At 41.9% G+C, this 25,675-nt stretch overlaps 1 long non-coding RNA gene across 6 annotated transcripts in view; it reads right to left on the minus strand.

Moving 5' to 3' along the window:
• Positions 1 to 25,675, minus strand: part of LOC106482882 (uncharacterized) — a 187,476-nt gene that overhangs the window by 76,424 nt on the left and 85,377 nt on the right. For 5 of the 6 annotated variants that reach the window (XR_010884195.1, XR_010884197.1, XR_010884194.1 and 2 more), the window contains exon 4: positions 9,454 to 9,641. The exons of the other annotated variant lie outside the window; for it this stretch is intronic. This is a non-coding gene — a long non-coding RNA (uncharacterized lncRNA). The remainder of the gene's footprint in view (positions 1 to 9,453; positions 9,642 to 25,675) is intronic. 6 annotated transcript variants of the gene reach the window in all.

Consider the following 25,675-nt stretch of genomic DNA (forward strand, 5'->3'; position numbering starts at 1 on the left):
CAGCCCACCCAAGTGTCAGATGTTAACCCAGTGCCCATGCATCTGGGGACAGAATGAATCTCAGGTACCCTATAAATCATGAAACAGGTTATGGGCTGATTCCATGTTTAATGGATGACTTTGCTGTGGTTCAGTCAAATCCTTTACAATATTAAAAACAACAATGTCAGGTTACAATTACTAAAGAAGTCTGAAATCACACAAAGATTTGGAAATTATACCCAAAAATTTGCTGGGAAAAAGCTTATGTATCCATGGATTACTGTCCTCCTGAAAAAATGAGTTCAAAGATTTTCTCTCACTAACTCTTTGGGGGCTCTCAGCCACTCCCCAGCCTCCTAGATGGCTGCTTAGCCTTTGCTTTCATTGCACTTACACAAAGTCTGATGTGTTGGAAACATCTTGCACACACCATTTGTGTAGCTTCCCTTCTGGTCACTTGACAGCAACTTTCCTTCATGGCTCTAATGAAAGAGGATCATCATTGTCATCTTCATGCCTACACAGGCAGTGGGGACCAAGTCAGGCATCTCTCAGTTTAGTTCAATCTCTCAGTTTCCACTCCAGTGTCAACCCTTTGTTGGACACCTGTAAACATGGTATTCTTCCTTCTAGCACAGATCACTCTATCTTTGGCAAAGACAGATTTATAAACAACAGTATCAACAACCCCTTTCTCTTCTGTATGCTTTTAATGGAAATAAAGTGTCATGAAAATAGAACACTTCATCCTGACAAGCCTTGATCTTGGGCCAGAGGATTTCCCAGCATGTCAAGAGCATGGCTTGGAACAATTCTCTTTTTTTGCTCTATTTCCATGTTCAGAGACAATAGTAGAATAATGAGTGCCTTATACTGCTTTTCATGGGAAAAGATTTCAATGCAGAGCATGCCACCGGATGCTTTTTGGGTACGCCTAACCATTCCAGCATAATACTGTCTTTTGGCCTACAGGAAGAAGCTGTAGGATGAAGCCAAATTCCAGCATCTCCAAGTAACTCTCTCTCATGCATGGATTGCCCAGCCCAAAGTACACTGAGCTAAAAGTACCACTGGTCTTCAGGGTAATGATGTGGAACAGTATTACTGATTAAACAGTTACCTAGCGAGTCCCAGCTAGAGTCCCCAGTCTCTTTGTCTGACAGGATAGAAGGAGTATATATGGACCGTTTGGGATGTGAATGATTTGTGTCATACTCAGTTAGCTCCTCTAGCTATTTCTTTATTGAAACATGCCTGTAATCCTCCTTGGCCAGAAAACAACACTAAGGATAAAGAATGAAAACAAGAGTAAAGGGGGAAAATGAGAACACAGATTTCCCCTCTTCTTTCCCCCAAACAGAAAAGAGATCAACAAGCAGATAAGCATGAACTGAAATGTTCCCTTTGCCACCCTTGTTTTGCTGTACAGTCGTTATTTCCAAAAGTGGAACTTTAATTAAGTCCTTTTTTGTTTTATTGTGCATGCTTAAAAGCTATTGCTCCTCAGATGGAGATGGCAATACCCACTGCAGAGCATGCCAGCGCTCTCCTTGCTCATGGGTTCTGGCACCATCGAATTCCTCCATGTGATTTATCACCTGGTAATCCATCTCCTCCATCCATTATCCTGCTCAAAAATCAGCTCCAGACAGCCACTTTCTCTCCCTCGTAGCAAGCAGAGCTGTCATTTTGCCTATCCTGTTCTCTGCAGGGCAAGGGAATTTCATCTTTGCAGATCCCAGTAAGCCTCCTGGCAATTTAGTTGAACATTTAAAGGCGGAATTAGCAGCTCTTTGCACATTAGGCTTTCTCTTTGGTTGGGATGGCTTTTCCAAGGAAGGATTTGCCAGCGTTTAAAAGTTTCATGCAAGTTAGCCTTCACAAACCTTTTTCATTTTCCACAGACTATTTAAGCATCCATTAACGAATCCTTCAAAATCTATTTTACTTAAATCAAACAGATATGTTGCCTCCATGCTGAACAGATGAATGTGGCATACAGTGACTTCAAATGCTCCAAGTGCACAATTTGCTTGTGCAAATGTTCAGTAAGGAATAATTTATGGTGTGAAGCAACATGTATAAGCAAAGCAATGTAATATTATATTCTAGTTCTTTGATATTTGAAATCTGTTCCTAGGATTTTTATGTATGTAAACCATATGCAGACCCATCCAGCATCTATTTAGTACACCAGATGTATAGTATATTAGAATACCATACATAAGCGACATCGAAATTTTCTATATTAGCAAAGTGCAACTATATCAATAAATCTAACTCATACTCCTAAAGCAGACACTTGCTTATTAGTACAAGTTTGGTTTAAGCTTGTTTCATGTACAGATTCTATGAAGTCAACAAAAGTTTCCAGTGTAGATCTAGTCTAAATTAGCAGTGTTAGGGCTTAGATTAGCTCCTCCATATTGGTATGACAGCTAGATATCAACTACTGCAATGCAAATATTAGCACTGGAGCACTTTCTGCAGAAAAATAACACACTGCAATGGAAATTACAATTCTCCTGCCTGCAGATGTACAGCTCACAAAAAACTGCAAAAAACCTCTGTGCACAATAAACAAAAAGGAAAAAAACCTATGCTCTCCTTGAAAGATTCAACAGAAAGCAACCCATCCTTTCAAAAAGTTGTCTTTCACCTTTGATGCAGCTGCACTGGATCTAGAATCTGTCATGTGCTTAAGGAGAGGACCCACAAATCCAAAGAGAGTTCAAGTTGGGGGAAATAATTAATTTCTATTCCACTCCTTCAACCCAATCAACTTCATGAGGGGAGGTGCCATGAAACATTACTACCCTTCCTGACTTTGAATTAAAAAAAAAAAAAAAAAGAGAGAGAGAGAGATGGGAATAGAAAGGGGAAAAAAAGATACAAAAAAACTGGGGAGGGGAGGAGTAGGGACAGGGAGCTGAGAGGAAGAAGGAAAAAGCATTTGTAAAATTAAAAGGCAGGGCCCCATCAGATTGTGTCGGGCAGGGGAAAGCATGTCGTAGGCAGGAGTAATTGGTAATCGGAGCAGAAGTGAAGAAGGGGATGATTTATGGGAGCATGGAGACAGGGGTGGAATAATTTTTGGAGCAGAACGGGGAACTTACTGAACGCCTGAAACTCAGCTACTTATCCACTCGTTCTCGTGATAAATTAGCTCTTGTTTAAAGCAACCGGAGCTCCATTTTTCATTCTGATTACTACACTTGATATCTCTCTCTCTCCCTCTGTTTCTCTCTGACCACTGCCCCTTAGCAGGTTCTCTGAGCTGAGGCAATGGGTTTATGGAAACTCTTCACCCCTCCATTACACTGTTCCCCCACCCTCCCCTTCCAATTACTGTAGGGTTAACTCTTTAAGTTGCTGTGTGTTTCTCCGAGCTGCTTAAACTCTTTCTCAAGGTTGGCCTGGGAACATACTGAACATGAACCTCCATTTATGCTATGGGGGAAGGGTGTGTGTGTATAGCAGATGCTTGTGTGAATATGGAACAGGCACAGTTGTATGTCATGGTTTCCAGCATTTGTGTTTATGCTTGCCGTGTTTGGAAAGCAGCAACATGTCTGGCCTAGTGCACATCAGGTTATTACTAGGAATGATTTACTTTATGGTACCACCTAAAGTTGCCCCACCCCTTGCAGGCAGAAGGTCTCATTGTTCAGTGCACTGCCTAAATCCATATGAAGACTCAGGCAAGATACCACAGGTAAGACTGAAACAAGTGGTGAAAGCAGGATTTGGCATAGAGTGATAGACTCACCACAAGCAAGGCTAGATGGTTTAAAGACAAAGTCATTTAAAAATATGCTTCTAAATAAAAAATTGTAAGATGTAAATAAATACTAATAAATATTAAGTCTCTTACTGGCATCAGAACCAGGTATTCTCCTAAAAGCATCACAACACAGAAGCGGATCACAAGGAAAGATTTAAAGTAGGAAGTGGCTTTGCAAGTCAGTTCAGGAAAGACATAAGAAAAAGTATAAAGGGTAGCACAGGAGACAGCCCAGCTAGGTTTCTGTTACTTTCCCCTACAAGTGAGACAGACTTGATTTGCTGAGCATACCAGGCAATAGGGTGCAAGAATGGGCAAGCCAGGAGTCAGCTTGTTATTGCTATCAGTCTAGAACTGATATAAAAAGAACAAAGGGGGCTATTCACTGAAATTAAAAGGTGACAAAGTAATTTTTCCACAGCACAAATAATTATAGCTGGTGCAACCTTTCACCTCAGCCACCATCAATGCCAGGAGGCTGGCACAATTGAAAAGGATCACAGTTAGTGTAAGGACATAGGTATCTAGACGAATAATTGGGAAACTTAAAAAGTGAGTGAGCGTGAGCATGGGTATGGATATCTACAGCCAAGCCCCTGAACAAGAAGCCAACTTTTACATACAGAGGCTCAGCAAATGTAATGCCACAGCCCAGCTGTTTTGTAACTGCTCCTTGCCTGGAATCCTTGCACCTTTCCAACTCATTTTGTATCACTCACAGCAAAAGACAAGATACAAGGTCAGAAAAGGACCCCTGATTTGACCCATCACAGCAGCATGTGATCTCCCACATGGGGCAGCACAGCCGTAAAGCCATGCTGAACAAATATGCTGTCTGCCCTTGGGCTTGCACTCAGTGGACACATTATCAAATGTGAAAGCTCACATCAGTTAAACTGCACATTCAGTTCTAGCCCTTGTGAAGAAGCCACATTCTGATGACTGTTGATGTCTGTCTGGATTGGTGCTAGTGTATAGTGTCAAGAATCTCTCTTTCTTCGCCACCCATCATAGTGCATGCAACTTGGAATATTCCAAGCCAGAAGCAGGCATTCTTTTATCAGGAACCATTTAAAATGGCATTTAGAACATGCTTTTAATCTGCAGAGGATTTTGAGCTCATAAAGGTTATGAGCTTACTTGTACCTAGATGCATTCTTCCCCCACTGCCTCCTGCTCTTGTGGTTATACACCTTCCTCTGTCCTTGTTCTAAATCTCCTTCTGTTCAACATTCCTCTATTCACACATGACAACTCTGCCCTGCTACACTTCCTGCTCTGCTAGTTCAAATAACCCCCTTTCTAGGTTCAGTTCAGTGAAATCACACTGAGCCAGATTTGGAATTGAGCTAATTCGTTTAAAGTTAGCATAAACTAAACTCATGGTTATCTTGTATTTCTGTAGTCCACAGGTAGTATAACTACACATCATCATCTTTATGAGAGAAAAGATATGTATTATGGATAGGTACTTTCCAAAATGAGAAAATGCACCTCAATCCAATGTATTTATATTATTGTTTCTCAATACAGTCCTTTTCTTCATGGTCTTTTAATGTCTGTTCTGTAAACATGATCTCTAAGTTCATGATGAGGAATCCCATCTCCTCTGCTATATCATACTACTGGACACAGAAGAGGTACAGAACTGTGTGTGTGTTACATGAACTATCAACTGCATTGAACTCTTCGACTCTATGTTAATGTGAGGATGCATTCTTTGAATAACTGATTATAGCTTGAGTTATGAAGTGTTTAGGATATAAACTCTAGGTAAAGTCAAGAATTAGGAAAAAGAAAAAAGCATTGTTATTACCAAAATGAGCAGGTGGGCAAGTTGCTTGAAGTCATAGACAGTCTAAGAGCCCAGCCCTCCAAAACCCATACTTACACATTCACAGACTAATGTAATTCTCACAAAAGTCACCAGAAAGACATCTTTGGAAGGTAACTAGGGCCACCAGGTGTTAGCATCATTAGTATTTTGCCAGTAGCATTAACACAGCTACGTTGTGCAAAGAGGGATTGCAGACCTGGGCCCAGAGTCAAAAGCAGCTGCAAGAGAGGACAGTCCAAGACGCAACAGGCAAGGACAAGGTGCATAATAAAAGGGTGAAGATAATAAGCGTGCATTTTCTTCGAGGTGAGTATACTGCACACCCTCTAACCTTGAAGGATCCCGGGGGCTTTGGAAAGGGGATGAGGGTGGTTCACAGTTGTTAATACATTTTTATTATATATATTATTATATTAAGTAGAGGGCAAACTGATCACTATGACCAGACAAGGACAGGGAGATTAGCCTTACTGCAGTGACGGGCAGTTTCTTACTTCAGTCCAGACAGCTAATCTACCCACCACATTCCACTCACTTTATCTGTACATAAGAGCCCAGTCCCACCTCTCCTTCTCATACCTTTGATAGCAAGCAAGTAGATTTTCTAAGATTTCAGAAAGCCAAAGTATATGAAGCAAATGAAGTCTCTGGAAGTTTTGCTTTCATATACTGCAGTTTCAATGTAAGAGCATCTAGGATAGCCTCAGAGAGGAAGAGTTATACCTGAGAATCCAAATCTATATATACACACACACATATATATACATATACACACACACACACACACATACATACATATATATATATATGTTTAAATGTACTTAAACTTCGCCCAGTTTGAGGTGATGAAGTAGAAGCCTGGATTTTCAAGAGAAATTCCTCAAAGCTGTGGAATAGGAAATGCAGCTGTTAAAAAAAAGCCAGAATCTCTCAGAATTAGCCCAGAACTTGAACTGTCAGACTACATAGGAGAAAATGAAAATCAGCGAAATAAAGCATTTATTTCAGAACATCAAGCATAGGACACTGGTAGCAGGGAACAGATTTGGTGGATTTCAAGGAAGAGTTCTCTGTTTTCTCATGCCCTGCTGAGTGCTGCTGCACAGGGGTTTATGTTTTACATCAAAGAATTAGAGGTATCTGTCCAGCGGCTTTCACATGTTTTGGAAAACTTTAAGGTGAAAGGCATGAAGAAATCATACAAAAATTTTCTCTGGGGACACCAGTTTGTTGCAGAAGCACCAAAAGGTATCTTGCACCCCTTAAAAGAGCCCATATGAGGACAACTAGGAAAATACCTTATTTCTGTCCCAGAGGAGACCCGTTGCTTTTATTTTTGGATTCCAGCTGACCCACACATTCATTTATGGAACTGAATCAAAATTCTATGGCTCTGCTTTCTAGCCCTCTCAGGAATTAGAGAAGTCATTATTACACTGTGGACAGTGAGAATTTCTCCCCAATTATCTCAACTACCAAGCCAATGAAGAACTTTCATAGAAACTTTTCTGAACAAGACCTAAATTCTCAGAGGTTCTTCCATTTCTGTTGGCCTTCCAGACTATATTGGGATTCAAACAACCTATCTGATTCATCTGGAGGCTGCAAAGGACCATAGGTAGAAGGGAGAAGAAGGTGGAAAAAAGATTCTAATTCTAATGTATTCTAAGATACAATGGATATATTTATTTTTTTTTAAGAACTATCATTGCTCCCTTCTATGCCCCCTCCCCTGGCAAAGGTGAACAGCATATCTTTAGTTAATAATTAACTTGTCATGAGCTCCATCAATATCCCATCATCTAAGTGACAGAGGGAAGGGAGGCGATGGGGGAGGTGATCAGCACGACGTGCCAGCTCTGCCCGCAGCCTGTGATCTCGTCTCGGCCATAATAAATAGGATGAAATGCGCTCCTGATAAATGCCCATGTCATGCAGAGATTTTACCTTCACTCAGAAACAATGTAATATCTCAGCTATTACCCAAAATAATTTATCAATGTGTAATAGCTTTGTGCAGAGCTCAGATAGGAGGGGAGCAGCGCTGCCTGAGATGGATGGATCCTACCTTCTGCTTTTAATTTTTAATGCTCGTAGGCAGCTTCACATTAAAGGCCAGGTGTCATATATAGACTTAATGTAGGAACGGAGTTCATGAATTCTAATCAGGAGAGAATCTCCCTCTCTCTTCTCTTGCTTCAGTCACTTATTTTTTATTTATTTATCAATTTTGCTCTCTTTCTTTACTCCCATCTTCTTTGCCTCTCTTGTTTGTTCCATTTCTCCCCCTGATTCTTCATCTGTACTTTACTCCCTGTCTCAGTAACAAAACCATTTGGGTAGCTCTTTGTCACTTTATTTCCAAGAACTGTACCATTGCTTAAGGACAAGACAGAAAACCTGGTCTACTACTGCCTTGGTCCTGGTGTCATCATTTATACCTAGAAGAACAAACTCAACACAGGCACCAAGCCAAAATATTAGTATTTTATACCTGGGCAAAAAAAAAAATCCAGCACAGTAGCAAATAGGAGTGGAAAAATCCAGACTGTAACCATCAAAATTCATAGTGAAATTGTTTTATTGAAAAGATCCTGGTTGTAAAGGTGCCAGTGCAGATGCCACATCCTATACTCTAGCCAAATCCCATACCCCTGCAAAGAAACGTATGTCTTTGCCTAGCAAGAAAACAGCACTGGGATGTGAAGATCCAAATAATGCTGTATCCCAGGGCCTTGTTTTCCTAAGATTTCTAGTCTCATTATAGCTATGTCACCCACATAAATGTTCTCTTCTTAACTTTTAACCTCATACATGAAAATCCAGTTGGGGCCCATCTCATCTGGCCCCTGCCTCAGAGGGACCTATTGAAGGACTTCTGTAGGGGTACATAAAATACCTAGTATGCAGAATTGAAACATGTCAGGAAGTTATATCATTAAGAGCACACCATTAGGTCTTGCACTAGAAATAGTATTATTGTGTAAAACATGATGTCAACAAATTATGACATACTGTCTGGGTGAGACATACCTGAAAGTAACAGCAATGTAAGACAGCACTTCTAGGCTCTGCACAAAGAATGCAGCTGCAGGGAGGAAGTCGAAAGCACCTCTTACTGACCAGGAGGTGCAGCAAGGGTCAACAGGACAGCTATTTCAAGCAGCAGACAAAGATCAAGGAAGAGTCAGATACCGCAAAAATGAAAATATAGACCGTCTGGACAACACCTTTTGTTTGCACTCTGAAATGAAGGAAAATAAGAGCACACCAAGGCAACACTGCCCACAGGAGGAACACTGCCAGAGCTGCAAACCTGTGTACAGCCACTTTGCTGACTTCAAGTTATGAAGACACCAGTGCTAAAAAGAGCTCGGGTTTGATTTTCTGCTTTCTATTAACACACATAGTGTTAACTGCCCCATTTGTTGGTTGACAATATAGGGACCACAGACTGAATAACTCTAGAAAGGTCCTTCAAAAGAAAAGACCACATCTGTGCCTAAAGAGTAGGATGGCAGAAAAAGGCTCTGCAGATGCAGCTTGCAATGGCCCTTTTTACAGACAGAGGACAACTGACTTTAGGGGTTGCACTACCAGTGAGTTACTCTTCTTTTCCTCACCACTCATACATCTCTCTTTCCAGAACATAAAGAGCTTAAGACACAGTCTCTCTTCCGTGTATTTCCATGTGGTGCTTCACACATTCCTGAGTCTACCAGAACAACACAAGCATCAGAGTCCTGTTCTCAAGCATCACATTCACTATGGGAAAAGTCTGTAAGAAAATATCCTTTCCTGTTTCTTATCTTCTGCAAGGATTGCTATGAGAACATTCTTCTACTTCTACCTTAGTTCTTCCCAACTCCACATATCACACTTCTGGAGGTCAGACTCTGTCCCATTTCAAGCAAGCAGTATGCCCAAAACTTCATTAGTTTCACAGTACTTCTCACTAGGTGGCTGATCTTCGCTAAGTGGAGAGAAAGTCTGGTGTCCCACTCTGACAAATCCACTCTGGACACTGGGCAGCCATCTCTATAAAATACATTTAAAACAATTTTTAAGAAAAAGTCATTGCATAACAGAGAAAAAAACAAGATTTGTCTTTGGATTCAGATTTGTGGCTATTGGAATAAGAGACTGAAAATCTTTGGATATCAGACCTGAAAAACTAGGAGGGTGGAAAGAGAAAATTGTATTGCTGGGCTGTAGTTTTGGTACTTTAAGGCATAGGAAACTTGTGGCTGGTTTCAGGCAGCAGCTCTGGAAACTTCAGACTGTTTGTGATGACTCCCATTTTTTCCAGGAACACTTTACAAAGACTCCCTGCATGTTCATGCTTCACTGAGCAGGTTTTGCACATCTGTGTCTGTATACACCTGTTTGTAGCACAGCAAAGGCAAGATATCAGTATCTCCTGGTGCAGCAGTCTTGGGATACCCTCTGTGATATACACTTATCCGGACTAATAAGGAAGAGAGATGTTGTTTGAAGACTGCGAGAAAGATAGAGTTACCTTCCCTGAACACCACTCACTTAGTGGCTTTGGCCTGGCTCCAAGTCAGGAGGAGAGCAGCATGCCCTTGTCTGTGTTGAATGAAAGTCCACTGCCAGGTGCCAAATAGCCTCAGGCAGACAGCGACTCCAAGAACCAAACTAAGAGCTCTAAACCCATCTCACTCATGGACAAAGGTCCTTCCTAGCCCTAGGGGGTTTTGGGGGGGGGGGGGGGAACATCCATCCACCAGGTAACGGTCTCTTGCATCACACAGCCTGAGCCTAATCAGGGTCTACTGCTGTCTCATTCCATTGCTAACACTGTGACTCTAACTGCCGTGTACTACAAATTAATTCATTCCTTCAGGCTTTGCTGTTCAGTAACTGGCTGTCACAGCAATCTCCCGAGGAGCTAATTGAGAGTTGTGATCCGTGCAGTATTTCCATTAGTGCTGTAATGACAGGCAGCCAGACACACTTGCACGTGTTCACACACACACACACACACACACACACACACACACACACACAGAGCACAGGTTCTTCTGTCCCCAAAAAAGGGAGCAGATAAGCCATAACCATTTCAAATGTTAAGTGTCAGCTGGGAGAAAGTGAAAACAGGAGCAACAGTTTCAGTGATTCAGCCTGAGGTCATTCAGACTTCACCTGAATGAGAGCAACTCGCTGGAAGCTCAAGACAAGCTCTTGATTCATATTAATGGGGCAAGGTCCCTGACACTCTCCTTTTCTGTACAGTGGCACTCCTCCCAGAGACTACAAATCCCAGCTGGCAAGCCACCTCTAATTGAATGGTCTTCCCCATTGCATGTTGGGATCTGTAGTCTCCATCAGCTATGTTTCTTGAATAGGTACGATCACAGTTGTAGTGGTGTGCAGCACTGTGGAAGCATTAAAGGCCATAAGCAGATGGCAATATTAGAGAGTGTCTTACAGGCCCTGTTTAGCAAACTGTAGAGGTGGTATTAATTTGGGAAAAATGTATTTGATCAGTTATAATGTGGTTCATTCGGGAACCTGGGTAGCTCAAGCATGAAGTCTGTTTATGATCTTAGTCTCTTTTTGATTTGTTTTTCTCTTCATGCCTAGCTTCCAGAGGATTAGCGGTAAAGTGTTAAATGCAGCACCTCCTATAACTGTGCCATCTGCTGGTAAAGGCTTAGCCATCTTACTGGACACATTTTATGTCCTACCCAGACTACATCCTCACACTTGTCCAGTCTCAAACAGCAGGCACCTGGTGAGCAGAGGACAGTCAATTCTTGCTTCCATCAATGTTTATTTATTAGAATCACTTGTAATGTGAGAAACCTTCTGGATTTTGTCCACTTTCCTGAGCTAGCTCTAGAATTAATACTCCCATCTCCGAGTCCTTGTCTACACACAAATATGTAGCCATTTAACTAAATTGACTTAGAAGCTGGGTTAGTCAAATTGACACAGGCTAGTTCAGTAAGTACTTCTCTCACTCTGATTGTCTTACTAATTTCAAAGACATGACCAGCTTCTCTGTAAATTAAGTACATTTTCAAATTAATAGTTCCATTATTAATAGGAAACCAAATTACAATAATTATTTTGAATGACAAGGAATAAATCCTTTAAGAAGGTAGTTTTGGTAACAGTCTTTTCAGCCTTTTAAAAAACAACAGACAAAGTTTCCCCATTAATTAGAATACTGGGATGTTTTAACCATCTAAGCAAATTAGAATGCAGATGCAAGCAAATTATTTAAAAATGATCATAGTAGTCAGATAGAACCAAGTCAACCACTCTAGTCACCCTTGAATTGAGACTGTTATGGTAGAAGATGTCATGCACAAGGAGGTAGCCCATGCTGGGAAACTCTTACAAGGGTGAAGATATTTCTGCTTGCGTTTGGACTGCTGTCAGACAGTCCCACATTTCTGAAGGCAGCTTTCCAGCAAGTGAGCTAGTTGCAGATTCTTCAGAGCACTCCAGAGAGCACAACATGCTGCTTGGACTCTCAGTTCAGTCTGGTTTTGTAAAAATACCTAGGGAAGATACCTATTCAAGGTACACAAACAGCCCTTAAGGCTCAGACAGAGGATCAAGTTACTGAGGCTTAAGAAGTCAGGGCACAATTTCAGCTTGGTAACTGAGCACGTGCATGCTCCTGGCATGTGATAAATGCAAGGTCATTTGACTTAGCCTAGGAGAAGGCAGAGTTAAGTGGAATTACCCATTGTCTGCTGCAGGCTAGGACTGCGCATAGTTCTGTTACCACAGCTCAGCTGATACATAGCAATTTGTTCAGCTGTGCTAAACATTGCTGCATGTACAAACCCTGATTCTGCCATCTTGTGACAATATGACAGGAAAAAAGAGATTCATTTAAAAGTCAGATTAATTTAACAAAAGAACCACAAAAATTCAAATTCTTTCACGATAAATGCGAAGTGCCCCTGTAAAGGGGGGTTAAGGTAGGATGTTTTGAGATATCCACATGGTCCCATGCTGTAATATGTTCGGCTGTCCTGTATATAACTATAATTATGATTTTCCCTTGGACATAACCATAATATCCCTGACAGAGAGGGCATTCTGAGGGCAGAGAGGGCAGTGCAGGGAGTAGATTAAAAAAAAAAAAACTCAGAGAGAAATAGCACAAGCAAGGGATCTGGTGATTCTGCCTCTTCTGCAGACAATAAAACTGAGTGGCCACCTCATATCAAGAACAGACCCTACCATCATTCATGACAAGCTTCTGAACAAGGATGAGTGAGTGTCAGTGAAGAAAGTCCCCAAAGCCCAGAAGCAGAGGAGCTATAGATCCTGGAACAGGCCACACAGCCAATTGGGATACGTGTGTCCTGGGACCTTTTTTCAAGGATCTGTTCAGGTTATGTCCAAGGAATATGCATAAGTGGACATAAAGCCATCTTTGTTATCAACATGGGGAAAGCTGTGGCATAAATGGAAAAGGTCCTGAGCTATGACCAATAACTTTATTGTTATAGAGATGTCATGTGCCACAGAACAGTTCTGGCTTCTGTGCAAAGTGAAGTCTTAACTTTTCCCTTAAAATGTGATGCAAGATGGATTCCAGCTGAGGGGTGGGGGTGGAATATGGACATACAAGTAGAGATTGAACTGATTACTTTGGGGGTGCTTCTAAAGTGGGGTTACTGGTTTAGTGAGCATGAGCAGGTATTTCAACACAAACTGATTTCTTTGCAGCTCTGCCATGCTGGCACACCAATATAGTTACATTGCTAATCACATGATAGCATCACTCCCAAACAGCCTGAATCACAGATCTCAGGGGCTGTATTATGTGAAAAAGGGCCTTGTTCAAGTCAGCATTTGACCTCTTCATGGCCACTATGCACAGCATGATGTTGCGGTCTGACTGTTTTGCAGTCAGCAAACTTAAGTGTCTGTGTTTCCTATATGAGCTTTCTGTCAACGTTTACTCAAGTTTTTCCCTATGTCTCACCAATAATGCTCAAAAATTTTTCATAGAGGAAGACCTCAAACCTGTCAAAGCTTTAATGCTCACTGCATTGTCAAGTTCAATCATTACTGACATACCCCTCACATTTCCACAGACTTTATCTGAATATTATTCCAATAAGCAGTGCAGTCACAAGCAAAACAGACTCTGTGCTGTTCCACAGCTGGGTTGTGGGCTGGAATGGGCAGAAGAGGTAGCACACCTGGACTTACTTTCAGTAAGGTACATTGGCAAACAAAGTGCATTTAGGCTCAGGGAAGTCTGGTAAGTTCTAGCAAGGCACAATGAAAACCAATTCTTAACACGATTTTTTTCAAGTTAGTGAAACACTGAGAACCCATGGTTATACCTCCAGAGATTCTAGTACCAAACCTGGGTAAGTGCACAGCCAGTGCATGCACAACTACTATATGTGGTACTCGGGCATGTGGCTCTGCAGATCCACTCCACTCCCTTCTGAGAAGGCATGGCATACCCTATACCTACAGGATACACAAGGGGCACCTGTATAACGTAATGATGTGCATAAGTCCAAAAGCAAAACAATGAAACAGATCTGTGATAGTAACTGGTCGCAGTTTCACTGATCTGTACTGGGATCTGTACAGCAACGTGAGGTCAGGGTCCTTGCTTCTACCTAGCAAATCCAAGAAGAGAAGCAGAGAATAAGTCTATTTGCAGTCTTAAGAACACATGACTGCACTGAAGCTCATTTTAACAATAAATTTTGGATAAGCCAGGCAGTGGCTGGTAAAACATTTTCATCTTCCTTCTGGCCTTCTATTTTACAAGGAAATGAGACAAAGAAAAGCTCTTTACTCAGAGGGACTGAGGACCTCAGCAGGTTTGGAATTGGGTTACTCTTGGCTCCCTTGTATTCAGTAGGATGAACCATGGCTATTTCATATTTTTCTCCTTCCTTGCCAGTAGGCAACAAGTCATTGCTCCCCACTAGAGTCCGATCTTCACAGAGAGATTATAAGTTGGAGGGAAAAAACTGCCCAACAGTGCCCAAGTCTGCTGCTGGCTCCCTACATCTAACATGCAGAGCTGAGGAACTGGAGATAAGTTAACATGGAAATGCACCAAGTCATCAGCTTCACAGCAGAAAGCAGATATGGCTGTTAAAGCCCCTTCACACATTATCAAACCTTCCTTATCAAACCCAGGCCAGCCCTAAGGTGCAGTATAAAGCTATCTGTCTCAGCTCAAGAGATCCTTGCAGCTTGTTTGGTGGAAGACAACTATCTATCCCACAGATAGATAGATCTGCTGCTCCTGTGAAAACAGGGATTGTCATCCTGAGGTAGCAAACTCATCAGATTAGTTGAAACAAACATCTAGTTCATTGCTGTTCACTCAATTCAAAGTCATCTAGTTCATTCAATTCTAGCTGGAGGACACCTAGTTCAGTTGTGAAGCAGGACTATTGCCAGCACTAGTACATGTCAGCTGTGCCTTTGTCTAGTTGAATCTTGGAAACGTCTAAGGATAGAAATTCCACCACCTCTCTGGGTAACCTGTCCCACTGCAGCACAGGCCTCCTAGGGAGGTTTTACCTATGTCCAGTTTGAACCTCCCAAGACACAGTATAGACTACCAGGCACAGCTGACAGAAGACCAAGTTTGCTCTATTCTAAAAATACTAAGCATAAAATAAAAAATGTCACATTTGGAAACAGGGTAACAAAAAGAGTGTACAAATGCATTTCTCATGCTACCAGAAACTGAGCACTAAACACAGGAACTCCTTCAGGATTTCTGTTTTCAAAAGCTCTCTCAGTCAGCAGAACTGAAGAAAGATTATGGTAGCCTGATAGTCCCTCTGACAGAATAAAGCTGCATGAAAACAATCAAGAAGACATTAAACAATGTCCGACTACAAGCCCAGCTTCCACAGCGTTCCTCTGTTCTGTAGTGTGGTTTACCGAATAGGGACTTTGATCTCTGATTATGGCTCCCCATTTATGCTGCTCAGTTCTCCACAGTAGTTATCAAGTGCAAATAAGTTCACAGGGGGACCCTTGCCTCCTCTAATTGTAATTAATGCCACTGAAACTCATCATTAGCTAGGTGTATGAGGTCAGCTCATACCCATGAAGCCATCTATATGGCTATTGTATACTACCAAACAAGCAGTCTGTTAAGGGAGGGAAGCCTAGTCTTCAGGAGACACTTCTGATTCAGTTCAAGAGAAGCCTAAAGTACCAAAACTCATATACCTGATTTGGCTTTTTGCCCACTTCACTTGCTAAAGCAAGGAGCTAGTTTTACTCTGAGTCAATTAACTGCTAGGTTAGTGTAGCTGTTTTACAAATCATACTTAGAATCACAAAATGATTCGAGTTAGAAAGGACCTCTGAAGGTCATCTGGTCCAAACCTCTGCTCAAAGCGGGCCCAGCTTCAAAGTTAGATCAGACTGCCCAGGGCAGATTTTGACTGTCTCCAAAGAAGGCAGCCTCTCTGAAACCACTCACTGTGAAAAACTTCTTCCATATATATACAAACATACATACATACACACACACACACACACACATATATGCACACACATATACATATAAACATATATACATACATATAGTAATTGCCTCCTATCCTTTTGCTGCGCTTCTCTAAGTAGAAACTGGCTCTGTCTTCTCTGTAACTATCCATTAGGCAGTTAAAGGCTGCAATTAGATCTTCCTTAGCTTTCTCTTCTCCCAGATGAAAAAAACTCAGGTCCCTCAGTCTCTCCTTATAGCTCATGTGCTCCAGTCCTCCAACCATCTTGGTGGCCATCTGCTGGAGTTGCTCCAGTTTGTCAACATTTTTCCTATACTGGAGAGTCCAAAATGGACACGGTACTCCAAGTATGGTCTTGCAGCTGCTGACTAGAGGGGAATAATCACTCCCCTTGCCTTGCTGGATACTATTCTACTAATGCAGCCCAACATGTGTTTAGCCTTCATTATGCAAAAGTATGCTGCTGAATGATGTTCAGATTGACGCCTATTGGAACCCCTAGGTTCTTTTTCTGCAGAGCTGCTCCCTAGCCAGGTGGATCCCAGCCTGTACTTTTTCATACACATTCACTTACAGACACACCTCAGCAACATCACCAAATCAGCATGCAATTCATAGCTCAGAGACAGTAAATACACTTCAGGAGCAGAGCAGGAAATAGATGGTTTATGGGGGTGCCTGAATTGCATGCAACTGACTATCTGGGAGGTATTGAAACACAATTCACAAATTGTATGCCCCCATCTCCTATTACACTTCCTTCCCCAACACAGTATTTGTGCCTTACACATCTGTGTAAGGTGCCGCAACTTCTGCTTTCTCTGAGACTTCACCCGGAGATCCCTTCCAACCTCAACCATTCTGTGATTCTGTGATTCTGTGATACCAGACACAGCAGGACAGCCCTATCTGGGATCCAATGGGGAGAGAGAACAAGGAGGACCTGTCTGCTACCAGAGTCAAAGGAAGCAGAAGGGACATGTCCTTAGACCGTAACCTCTAACCTGTGGACAAAAGAAAGCAAGAATGGGGGTACACTGTCCTTTCATAATACCTGGTTCAGAGCAGGGTTCAGGGAGCGAGAGGTAAAGGAAGGGCCTGGGGTTAAGCACTCAGCCACATCCTTCTCACTCTGTTTGAATGAACAGAGGGAGGGGGAGAAGGAAGAGGGCCCATCTAGGCAAGGGAGTAACAGCAAACAGTACAGCTCTCAGGAGAGGGGACCACAGCAGGGAGCAGTGAGGAGAAAGGTGATTCAGGAGCCCACTAGGTTTTCAAACTGCACTCTTCCACCAAAATGCCCTAAACAAGTGCTAGCACTCTCCTGGGAGCAGATATACAACATTTCTCCTGAACCTAGTTACATACCTGTTTATACTCACCTCCTCAATGTACATGTCATCTGATTTTGTTTTGACTCATTTTACTTCTCATACTATTTACTTTTTAATTCACAATATGTTTCTTTTTCTTGTGACTGGTTTAGAGATTTCACAGTTGTTAGGCTTTAAACAAAATATCTGTTGTTCTTGGTTGTTTTTTAAACTATTCAAGCTCTGCAAATATGTAGCTTTCTCCCCTCTTTCTGCTCTATTTTTCCATTATGCCCAAGTACTATAGTACTATCTGCTAAGACAAGGTCCATTTTGGTCAACACATTAGCTATGTCAGTCAAGGGAGCAATGAACATTAGAGCATTACCACTGGCAATGGCCTAGAGCAGATATTTCAAGAAAGATGACTAGAAACAGGACAGGACCAGAATGATTCTGCCCTTTGGGCATTGGGCTGATGCTTTCAGAGATCTAGCCACAGTGACCCAATAGCCCTTTCCAAGTGGTAATATAAAGTGCAGTATAGCTTGGGTCATTTCCTCCTGCTTCCCACCTTTGCCCTGGGCATTATTTTGCACTTCTCAAAACCGTGAAATCCTCTGCAATGGTGATTCTTCCCTTTTTATTTATTCATGTATCTATAAGCTTTATTCTCTGTTATAGTTTCTAGTGATCATCTTGTCCATAAAAATCTTCCTGGTCTGAAGTTCCCTTCTTTGACTTTGGAGTTAGATGGGTATTATTTGCTACCTTCCTTCCCTGTGATTTACATTAGAAGTGATTTTGTGATGAATGTAGGTGCATTCACAAAACCTGCTAACACAAGCTCAGTAATACCACCAGAACTGTGCTGAGTGGGAAAAGATGAGACTGATACAAGCCATGCCAATAAAGCTGCACCGTTGCTGCTATATTAGTTGCTGGGCATATGGCACCAGTTTCCAGGTAAAATCTTCAACAAAGAAAGAAGCTAACCTCCACCAAATACAGAAATTCACCACATGACCCATTTATTTAAATATATTAATGCTATATCCCAGAAACTATCTTGCAAGGGTTCAGCATTCTGTGAGGATACATCCTTATCCATTTGAATACAATCTAAACAAAAGATACATACAATATTGTAGATGTGTATGCTGCCCACAGATTCCTATAACATGACAGAGTTTTAATGGAGAGTTGATCATTTTAACAGTTTCCCTTTTTATGTTACCTGATCTTGTACAGATTACCTCTGTGTAATACAAAAGAAATTTATATGGTATCTATTTTGTTTGTCCTGTCCTTACATATAGCTAGTGTCTATTTATACAAACTGAAAAAAAATCTGTGGCAGACCTAGTATTAAAATGCTTAGCCTGCATGAACTATTCAGTAGGATTTGGCCAATCAAGGCAGAATAAAAACAAAAACAATAATTAATAATATTATAGTGCTTAGTACTTATACCACACTTTATGTTTAGAAGCACTGTAAAAACATTACTTGATAAATCATTGAATCAAAAAGCTATAAAATTAGCTACATTAACTAATTAATTAATCAAGAAACTATTAAAATCCTGACTGAAAGGATATCGATTGCTGCTGGAAATAACAATGCAATTACAAAGTTGTGGTGCAAAGATAAGAATTCAGAGTTGGAAAATAACAGTTCAGGTATCTACAAGGATTCATATGGATGGATTACAGATGCACCTGAAAGGTGTGTGGCAGGATAAACCAGAGAAGAGCTAGAATATGTGCTGCCAAATGTTAAGTGCAAGGCACTGTTTGATACAGCACCACTTCCAAACACAAAAGAACAAACTATGGCTGAGAACCTGCCTGCAAGGAATCCCCAGCCTGAAAAGGGAGGAGAAGCAAGAAAAAACATATTTCTACCCTATTTATCAAGCCCCAGTTTCAGCTGCTGCCTTTATTATGGGTTCTCAGAGACCTACTGAGATGAGAACTAAAATGGGTCTTTAGCAATTAAAATTAATTAATCTCTGATGGGAAGTTGCTAATGGCTTGCTCAGTACATGCTGCTCACTCCATGACCATGACTCAGTTTAGTCTGAGAAGTCTTGGTAAGAGCCTTGCTGCTAGCCTGTAGCACTACCTTCAAAGGCAGAGGAGACTAAGAGCTGCACCCAAATGGGATAAAATGGCAGAAGCACAGACCCTTCCCTTCTCCACTGAGGGGTAGGATGTGGAATGGCCAGGTGCTGGGGGCCACCATCCAGCTTTCCCTGAGGGCAGGTGGGTTGGAGATCCACATGCTCTTTACCTAAGCACTTATACCAGGCCTACTATATTACAACTGAGCACCTTACCAAGCTAGAAACCCTACAGAACCAGACTGCAGCTAACTTCAGTAACTTCTCTGATCTGATCCTTCTAATTGCTGGGGTTTTTCTTCTCTACTTTGACAAGAGGTAGAGCAGTATCAGAATTTTAACTGCTATTAGCACACATGATCAGTAAAGCTATGGGAAAGTGTGAGTAAAAGTCAGGTCTATGCCCCTGAACACAGTCACATTCATGACTCCTGGAAGTTCTTGTGCACAGGATTTACCAGAACTATGGTCTGACTGTTCAGGATCTTCTGTCTCCCAGTCCTACAGTTAGACTTCTGATGGGATACTGGATTGAAACAGCAGGGCCTCTGGCACAGAAAGGGTGTGCAAGACACTGTGGGTCTGCTCCATCTAGAGATTACAGAACATGTCAGGCTACACTTCCGTACTGGAGATGAAGATAGCTACAGGCTGAAATATAGGGGCTATGGATTGTGTATGACCTGCAGGTTATGCATTGGTGAACATGGCAGTAGAAGAACAGAGAGGAGTTACCTATTATTCCTAAACTGACCACTCGTAAGGTAGGTTTTAATGTAATGGGATTGTTGATCCCCTCCCCCGCCGACACACTTTCTTATTCCAAATTCCAACCCATCCCTTATATTTTATTAAATTTCAATCTCTTTTTGGTAATAGCGAACAAACAGAAAATGAGAGCAGAATATTATATCCATTAGCATCACAGCAGCTTGAAAGACAGACACAGCACAATCGACATGGGGAGGAGGGGAAGCTCATACTAGGTATTGCTTTCCTTAAAAAGGCAAATATATAGACAGAAAGGGCTCTTGCAGAAGTGCAGAAAGCCCTCAGTTGGCATCGACTTTCGAAGCAGAGTATTGTAGCAGCCTGCACTTCATTCATCCTAGCTAGCATAAAATAGAGCACATTACAGCAGTCAGCATCTCCAAGGATGACCAACAGAAAGTGATTACAGATCTCAGCATGCAAGGCACTGTCTGGTCCCCATCCTTGCCTCCTAAGAACATTGTGTTCTGATGCGCATTGCATTGCATGCATACAGAAGATGACCAAGGTGGTTAACAGGGTTAGGTGCTTGGCTACAATTTGGTGCAAAAAATGGAACAGCATCTCTGCAACTCAGTGTAGAACATAGGCTAACATTTTCTATTCAAAAGCAGAACCCAAAGGGAAGGAAAAAAAACAAAAATCAAAACTAATTCTGAAAAGCATAGATGCATAGTCTTTTAAGTCTATGCTGTAGTGAATGCCTACACAGCACACCACTGGTGAGGGGTCTGTCCTTTCCCTGCTAACAGTAGATTAGTAATTCTCTTTCACACTGTATGGCTCTGACTTCAACTCTGCTGTTCAGGAAAAGCCCAGACACCCTGACTGAGATCACTATTATACTGGATGCCCATTAATTGCATTGCTTGGAATGATTTGCTGTGGGTTTTCTTTTTTTTATTCTAGCTGCATTATGTCGTGATCTGATGATTGATTGGACCCTGTGAGCAATCATGAGCCCAAGCCTATTGCTGCTAGCTTGATAGAGTGTATATCTCTATTTCATATTCAATAATGATGAATGGTCATGGCTTACATTTATATAGCGCCTTTCATCCAGAAAGATCCCAAAGCGCTTTACAAATTGATTTACTGTGCAAACTATGAGGTTTATTCTCCGCTTCATAAGCTCGTATAAATCCCATTGAGTTACTTGCACTTCATCATGGTACTTGGTATTGCCCAAACAAAGCACAAGCACTCTTTATAATACACCTAGGAGACAGTCAGGGAGTAGTTATAAAAATATGCAAGTATTCAGGACCTCAGTTTTATGTCTTATCCAAAAGGCAGAATCTCTAGCAGTGAAGCATCCACACACCCTAGGAAAACGCCCGTTTCTGTGCTACTAACAGGGCTTCCTGCACCAAAGGATTCCTTGGAGAGGACATCTCCAAGAGCTGAGCCTGCCTGCTCACATGACTGCACCCTGAGGCAGTTGCTGCCAAATACAATCAGTTCCTTCTTTTTTAAAAAAACACTATTAAACAGAAATCTACTAGCAATTAAAATTAGGCGCCATCAGTATGGGTTGCATAGGTACCCTCTAGGTTGCAAAGAATGAAATGGGAGGAAGGCTCAGGCTAACTCTCCTGGACCATAGTTTTGAGCAGATATGCAACCACAGCATGATGCTCTGATACTGGAAAGTATCCAGTTGCCTACAACCCTGTTCATCTCGGGGTGGGGTGGGGAAGGAGATGCATGGGCACATGCCTGCCATCAGTAACTGCTACTGGCTCCACCTTGATGGTTAGGGAGAGGAATTCCCAAACATGAAATCTAGCCCACACTTGCCAAGCCTGAGGAATGCAGAGTGAATTGGGGAAGTCATGACTGAGACAAAAGGAAACTACCTCAACAGTTCTTTTTTTCCCTCTGCCTCCCCCCCCCCACACACACATTCTCCACTCTCCAGCTGTAAAGGACCAAGAGCATCTCTGCCTCCAAGACTTCAGCAAAAAAGGGAGGGAGGTGCATAAAAACAAAGACGGAAACTTTCAAATTAATATAGTGCCTGTGAAAATGAGATGCCAACAGTGTTTGGCTCTTACCAGTACACCATGGGTGTAAACAGACAAACTTCCCAAGTACCATTTTTTCTACTATATCAGTTCTGCAATTGTTGCATTTCTATTGCTAGTTCTAGTCTGGTCAAAGACAAAGTCATGTCCAGGCATGCAATACTTGTGTGAAAATCCCATCTCCTAAGGGATGTTAATTCAAAAGTGCTCTCCGGGAACTCAAAAAGAAGTAGCTTGCAGATGTCTGAAGATAAAAGGTATCAATCTAGAGCTAGAATTACATATGACTTCCAGTTTTCAACCAGAGTCCTGTCTTTTCTTGGTCTGTCAGAATTACCATTCTGAGATATTACATCAATGAGCTCAGTAGAAAAACCAAGAGAACAAAGCCTTTCCTCATTTATTATATTACAGACTGCTCGCAAAATTCTTTATTAACAACAGGTCAAAAAGGAAGATGATGCAGGCTAAAACAGAAAAAAAAGCCTCCTTAAAGACACGAATATTTAAAAAAATAGGTACGGCAGCAGTATTGACAGAGACAATCTGAAAGGCCCCATGGAACATGTATTCCTGGAGAAAAATCAGACAGGAAACATGGAAGGATTTATCCAGTAGTTTCACAATAGGTTTTGGCCAATATAACTGCCCCCTCCCTCAGTCATGTGTGTTCCCACCTCTATTTTGTGTCAGCTCTAGCAGCTGTGTGCAGGTCTAATCAGGTTTCCCACTACTACTAAAATCTTTTGGACAAGTCAGTGAGGTTTTAAGGAAATAGTAGGTAGAGGTTTCCTCCTCTCTTCCCCCTGTTGTGAATGCCCTTCCCATTTGACTTCAGTGGAAGCTGGTTATGGTGGGATGTCATGACACATGGGAATCTGAAGTTCAAGGAAGCCTTAGAAACTCCCTGTGGTATGGGACTCTCCATTACAAAACAAACACACCTCTCATCATTTCCTTCCCTGATCCTCAAAAACCTACCTGCCCATGAAGGCACTCTGCCAGGAAATGAAGGATCCCTACGAGGTGGAGTGAGAAATGGGTGAATGGGACCTTCCTCCAACCCCCAATCCCTACCACTGCTAGGCAGAGAGAACATGACAAACTCATTGCCTTAAGGTAGAGGTCAAGGCCAGTCAGATGCAGGGCACCTGCCACTACTGCTCACCTGGGACAAACCTCACTAGCCATACACTGCTTTCTTTGAAAGCCACTCTCCCCCTTCAGCAAACAGAGTAGCATCTCTGTATTTCCATTTGCCCTCTATATCCTAAGAGAGTCTCTCAGTCCTATTTAATAAACAGCTGCATTTAGCATAGGCTTTAAATAGTATATCAGTTTTCTCTTGGACATCTACCATCTAATACATAGGTACCTCAGAAATGCTACAGAATTTCTTTTCAAAATATCTGTGTGGGAGCTTATAGTATTAAAGAACTGCAAGATGAGGCATATGGCCTAAAGCATAAATTGTCATGTGTTAACTCATTTTAGGTGACCACCATGGCATGATGAAGGCCCAGTTTCCCAGCTTAGCTTTCATGGCTTTTGTGTGGTCAAATTTCAACTCATTTTGACTTCTGCTGTGGATGCAAGTACTCTCACTTCTTCATATTTAGCATTAGGTGCTTTGTATTTGCACCCACAAAGTGTGAAAATGAAGTCCATTTTGATGCAAATGACCTGCTCAGCAAGGGAGGCTTAGGGGGACCTAATAGCAGCCTTCCAGCACCTGAGAGGAGGCTGCTGAGAAGATAGAGTCAGGATCTTTATGGAGGTGCTTGGCAGGATGATGAGAGACAGTGGTCATAAACTGCAAGAGGGGAGGTTCTGACTGAATACAAGAAAAAACATTTTCACCATGAGTATAATTAAGCAATGGAACAGGTTGCCCAGAGACATTGTGAAATCTCCATCCTTGGATGTGTTCAAGACTCAGCTCAGTCCTCTGCACAGGCTCCTCTCCCCATCCAGCACTTTTCCCAAGCCCCTTCCTCCCTTGTTTAATTCTTCTCATGTCTTATCTTCTGCATGCCAGCATGGCTCCTTCTCCTCGCTCTGGCTTTCTTGCCAATATAAGGGGAGTGAGAATAACAAGGAGACTCCCCGTTCTGGTCTGCAACATGACAGTGGCTTTCACATGTTGGGAGAAACAGTGGCACAGAAGCCCAGATCAAGGAGCACAAGTCTAAGATAAAGCATGTACCTGTATCAACAGGGGAGCAAATGAGTAGTTCCATAATTTGGGCTGGTATTTGCTCGTTGCAGGCAGCATTATCAGAATTTAGATGCCAAACACTAGGGATTGAGCATATGTGAACTACTGAGGAAAAACAAACAAAACTCAATAACGTGCTTATTTTCAATATTGCAGGGATATCAAAAAACATGACAGTGACCCTTTGCCAGATTTTAAATCCTTACCCTCATGCCATACTTTGGAGATGTCAGAGCTCCTTAGCCAATAATGTAAATGCTTTAACACAGACAAAATACAAACTGCTGGCAGCCCAGTGACTCTTTTCTTTTTAAAAAGATATTGGAAGTTACAGGTTCCACTTTTGTTACTAACCAAGCGTTTAGAAAGTATGCAGTTCCATAACTCCATACTATTTGGTGGATTTTATAGCCAGCTAAGAATGACTCAGTCATGAGATCAAAGCCAAGGTGAGCATTTACAAAAAGGAATATGGCCTTGACTGATACCATCAGAACAGGGCACCAAATAGCAACACGATGCCAATCCACCTGGCTCCCAACCATGACTGTGCCAGGAGGGCTAGGAGACTGAGTTTAACACCCCCCCCCCCCAAAAAAAAAAAAAAGGACAATGACTTACAACAAACAAGGCTATTGGACTAAAAGAGAAAACAAACTCCCTACTTTCAGGGACCAAGGAATTGCCAAGCACAGGAAAAGGAGATCACCACATGAAGATACACTGTCCAATATAACTGTTCAGCATGTAGTTGGCAAGATTTTATGAATTTTTATCCTTAGGAAATGTGCTAACAATGACAGGATGTCTCATCAAGGCTGAAGAACAGGTGATAAGAAATCCAAGAAGTAATTATAAATTAAGGAAATCCCACCAAATTAGCTAAAGCACAGGGTCAGAGTCCATTTCCTGGCAAAACAGCTCTCCACCTCACACGAAAAGCCAGAATAAGTGCCTTAAGCTGCACCTCTACAAGCACTAAGCAGCAAGGCCAAGGACCAAACAAACCCTGGAGACTGAGCTCCTCCTGATCTGAGATCCCTTCCCTCCACAGCAGGAGTCACATTCACAGGGGCAGGTACGCAGGAGAAGTCGCATCACTTTCCAGGACTGTAT

The sequence above is a fragment of the Apteryx mantelli genome, chromosome 4 (genome assembly GCF_036417845.1).
Source record: "Apteryx mantelli isolate bAptMan1 chromosome 4, bAptMan1.hap1, whole genome shotgun sequence".
Taxonomy (NCBI): domain Eukaryota; kingdom Metazoa; phylum Chordata; class Aves; order Apterygiformes; family Apterygidae; genus Apteryx; species Apteryx mantelli.